Source organism: Phalaenopsis equestris, unplaced genomic scaffold (genome assembly GCF_001263595.1).
Source record: "Phalaenopsis equestris unplaced genomic scaffold, ASM126359v1 Scaffold208885, whole genome shotgun sequence".
NCBI lineage: Eukaryota > Viridiplantae > Streptophyta > Magnoliopsida > Asparagales > Orchidaceae > Phalaenopsis > Phalaenopsis equestris.
Window position 1 is genome coordinate 60,984 of NW_018228106.1, and position 5,327 is coordinate 66,310.

Genomic DNA, 5,327 nt, shown 5'->3' on the forward strand with positions numbered 1-5,327 from the left:
TATATATATGTATATATATATATGTATATATATATATATATACATATATATATATACATATACATATTAGTTTAGAAATTTATGAAATCAAATCAATCTCATATCTTTCAAAGTTTAGATGAAAGAACACTATACCTCTAGCTATGTATTTATCTCAAAAGTCAAAGACATGACTTGATAGTGGAACTCATTCAAATAAACTAAGAAATATATGTCATATGTCTGATCTACGAAATCATTTCATTATAAGCCGACAAGTTCCCCTATTTAATATCAAAAATTAAATAGGGTTTATATTAAGCCGGGTTCTTGAAAGTTTTTTATAAAGGCAAGCCCTTATATTTAATTACATCTCAGATAACCGAAGTCATTTAAAAAAGCTCTCGATCAAAATCAAGGGATATTGGTTGTCGACACTATTTTTGATTGGAGGAGTTGCCCGTAAGAAACTGTCGGTTGCTGGAATTGAAATCTTGTCACCTGCTTCTGAAGGACATTTTAAGTTTAGAAAAATATGAAATCAAACTGGTCCCATATTTTTCATAGTTTAAATGAAAGATCGCTATACCTCAAACCCTGTATATATCCTGAAGGATAAACACAAGACTTGAGGATGAGGCTCGATCAAATAAACTAAGAAATGTATGACATCCATTTGATCTGCAAAACCGTTGCATTTGTTGATAATTTCCCCTATTTAATATGAAGAATTAAATAGGGTTTATATTAGGCTGGGTTCGGACAAGTTTCCTAGAAGGGCAAGCCCCTATAGTCAACTACATCTTAAATGACCAAAGCCACCTAAGAAAACTTTCGATAAAAATAAAAAAATATTATCTTCAAGGAGTTCAAAAAGGATAAGACTTGTCAACGAGATCAGACACAGAGGTGTGAAATGAGATTGACTCAAGTTTGGAGCATTTTGTTTTTAGAATCCAAAGAAGGAAGAACTAGGGGATGTCATGGATCCGAAGGAGAACCTCGGTGACTTCCCAATCTATCCTATTGTTTGGCTTCAGTTTAGAGGAGAAATAATTAGGTTTTTCATCCTGCCAATTTTATTTAATTAGGGCTTATATTTGTGTGGAACGATCACACAAATAGCTTGGAAGATGTGAGGATTTAAGTCATAACGAAGGACAACCTCAGAACCCTAAGACGAGTTAGGGCTTATATTGTATAGCAGAGCTGTACAAAGGCCTAAAGATGAGGTGAGGATTTATGTTGCATAAGCAAAATACCGCAAAGTCCTATGACTTGCTTATTGAATTCTAAGGAAATAAATTAGTTTAGCTGAGGAAGATGTGTTTTGCTGTTGAAGATGGTTGTGCTGCCCACCATACTAGCTCCAAGCTCCTTGCCGCGAGGTGTCAAGTTAGGATGTCAAATCAGATGGCCCTATAGTTGTAGTTCTTTAAATTTTGTGGGGGATGTTAAAAGTTGATTAGAGCAACACCAGTTAGGATCCTACGGTTCCCTCATTTTGCCACCACTATTTTCTCTTGGATTCACTTAGTCCAAATGAATTTACTAAACTTAACTTAATGAGTTCCATAATTTCATTTAGACTGTGGGAAGACTCGTTAGCAACCGTAAGATGTTTTAATTTAGTTGAAGATTGTTTTACGTGATGTTTGTGATTAAATTGTGAGTTGTCTTATATTTTGAATGTTGTGAAGGTGATTTTTTATCTTGATTAATTATAATTTTGGTTTTGGGTTTTGTTTCTGTGGCTATCCTGACAGTTTTAGTTTTTATGCAGGATGACATCATTGTTTAGTATGCAAGCTTGTGTTAACATGAAAAGTACAGTATGAAAGTACAAGAAAGACGGTGTTGTAAACTGTAAAAGCGTACCTGGCGAGTCTTCTCGTTCCCCCACCTGAAACTCAAAATGCATGTTAGAACATTTTATGTAAAGCGGAATTTTATGGAAAGTGGAAAAAATAAGGTTTCAGTGACCTACTTAACCCTAGGTCATATCTTGGTGGGTCCCTATGGGTTTGATTAAGAATAATTTTTGTTAAGAAAAACATATTAAGTCTAGTAGACCTCCAAGGTATCTAACAAATCTGTAGAAAGAAGCAGGTCCATGCTTCCCTCTCACTGCCTGGTGAAAAGTCTTGAGCTCATTTTAAACTTATTATGTTGCTTAATAACCCATCCAATAAAAATACTTTTAATGCTCAATGAACATTGATGTTTCAGTTATACCGAAGAGTAGGGTAATTATCACTTGTGATTTAATTTGTAAATTATGTGGGTGATGACTCTTAAAAGGACAAGTTAATGTTATTAAAACACTTAGACAACTTTTTAATTTGGGCTTGTAGTGCTCCAAATGTATTTAATTTTAGCTATGTCCACTTTTCTAATCCTCATTTAACCAAATTTTATTTAGCCTAGGTCACTACTAAGTCCTTAAGGTTTTGGTGGATGTTATAGATATTTTTGAGAGAGATTAAAATTTTAAGTGATTATGATTCATTTTTAAAACTTTTGAAAATCATTTGAACCTCAAACAGGGGTATTAAATTAGTGAGTTATTAACTTCCAATGTCATACCCCTAAGTCTAAGGTTATTTAATTTAATGAACTTCCAAATTTTGTATATATTTTAGGAAATTACAATGATTGGTTTCTACCAATTAATCTATTTTTGGTTTCAATCATCTAAATGAGTTAGTTAGACTCAGAGGATACCCTTTTTCTTCTTGAATCAAGCCTAAATATTAATTAAGGCTAAATTTCCAAAATTACATTTTTGTCCCTAAGGCTCCATCACTTCATAATTTATCAAATTTAATCCAAATGACTTTGAAATTTTATCCCACATCACTCATGGGTCAATTAAAACATCAGAGGAGAAAATGTGATTTTTCAAATTTTAATTTAATTTATATAATTATTGTTATGCAAAAGTAGGGTTTTTTAAAGAAAATTTGATAACTTGACCAAGAAAAAGCCTAATCTCTTGAAATTTTTACTCAAGGTAGACTTAGATCAGGGAGCAATTTGGTTTAGATTATAGAACCATTATGACAAAATTTCATGATTTATTGAGTGTTTTCTGAATTATAAGAATTATTTTAAATTTTGGAGTATTTATTAATTATAAAATATTTTAAGAGTTGAAAATTAATTTCTATGCTTTTGAAAAATCTCCCTGAGATCAGAGAACCCAAAGAAGCAAAATTTTCATTTTTTTCATTTTTCTTTGAATTATTTGAATTATTTTAGTGAAAATCCATTTTTACCCTTTTAAAAATTATTTTAAGTTTCAAATTCAATATCTTTACTTAGAAAATTAGAAAAAATATTCCAATTGCTCCTAAGTGCTTAGGTAACAATTTACAACATTTCTATGAATCGTTTTATTTTTGTGATTTTTATCTTTTTTTTAATTATTTTAAATATTTAAAAATAGTCTAAAAATGAAGTTTTTATTTGAAACACCATTTTATTCTTAGAAAATTTTTCTGATCACAGAGAACTCCAAAAACTAGTTTTCATAATTTTTTGAGTTTTATTTTAATTATTAAAAATCATTTTAGTGCCAAAATGTCATTAAATTTGAAAAATTAATTTGAGTTATCAAATGGGTTCAAAATGTTTTGAAATTTTATGGGGAGTTCTCTGAACTTTAAATCATAGTGGAGATTAAAAATTAAGTTATTTAGATGTTTGTGTTTTCCAAATTTAATTTTCTTTGTGCTTTAGGGTTGGTGAAAATTAAGCACATTCTTAATGACTTAACCCATGAAATATTTCCCAAAGGGTTCTCTGGTCATAGTAAACCTTCCAAAATATTCTTGGATTTTTATAAGCAACATGCTAATTATTATGATTAATTTATGTGAATAATAGACATAAGCTTGAAAAATATGAATCTCTGTCTAGAGATCTTCCCTGACTTTGGAAAAATCAAGGAATGTTCCCCTTATCAGAGGCTACAACATGTCAAAATTGCAAGCCTTGGTGAAATGTCTACATCTATGGAGAATTAAAAGACTCAAAATATTATTTAATTAATTAAAAATAAAACATGCATCAAATGGACTTCAAATTATTTCCACATTGTTCTCCTCTATTGACTGAGCAAGAGAGTATTTTTATTTTATTTTTATAATTTCTCTACACTAAGATATGGACTTTTAAAGTTTAGAGACATTTTTTTATTTATTTAATTCTCTATTTATCTACTTAAACACGCGGTGCCATGTCAACCTACGACAGCTCCGAAGCTCCACACAGCGCGCTCCTATTTGTCGCTGCCATCCACCTCAGCGGTGACTAGGCCCGCGGTTCATGTAAGGTAGCGCTGTCTGGCTTGATCTCATTCGTTGATGAAATAAACACGCGATCAGATGGCTCTCCGTCATCATCCCCAATGGCCTAGCCCGAGAATTATCCATCTTCAAGGCTTGATATCTCCCTCATTTCTCAACAAAATTGAATGAATTTTTTTTAAAATGCTCATCTAAACTAGAGAAACATATCTATATGGTTAAGATGCCATGAAATTAACTCTAAACAAATGGAGAATTGAAATAGGTTCGGGAAGAAGAGGAGATCAATACCTTGGCTCTTAGAAGGGAAGCTTCAATCAGAGGCGCTTGGCATGTTCATAGAGGTCCATGGAGGCTAAGGATTGAGCCTCTGGTCTTGGTGAAAGGTTTGCTGTGGTGAAAGGTCTATGTATGAATTCAACCAAGCTCGATTTCAGGTGTTCGACCAAAGTTATGTTAGGTTCTCTATGGAAGGGGGATTTGATGGGGCTTCTCCTTCTTTCACTATGGTGAAGGTGTGGGTAAGTTTAATTTGATTTTGGTGGACTGTGGAGGTGTATTGAGCTCTATCCTGGTTTTAGTAAGATGTTTGAGCTCAAAATTGAGCTCCCACGGTGGGAATCAGTGGGGGAAAGTGGTTGGTTTGAGCTGAGGGGGTCTCAAAGAGGCTCTATGGGTCTCAAAGAGTCTCTATGAGAAATTTAGAGGGCTCTCTCTGAGGAAATCTCAACTCTACCTCCATGGCCATGGAGGGGATCTTTTTATAAAAAAGGCTTAAGGCTTGCTGCCATGGCCAATGATTGGGTGCAATGTAATGCTTAGGTGGAGGGCAGAGGGACTCTAAAATTTAATTGGGTGACCTGGCCTCTAGGTTTGAATTGGGTGAAGTTTAAGAGGGGGTGGCCCTCAGTTTTGGCTTTTCCAGTGATTAAGCCGGTCGACCATGGCATGGGGAGGTGGCTAGGAGTTTAGGAACCTCTAGGGAATCTTTCAAAGCAATTAACTTAAATTGGTGGGAGGCTTTGGCAAGGATCTCTT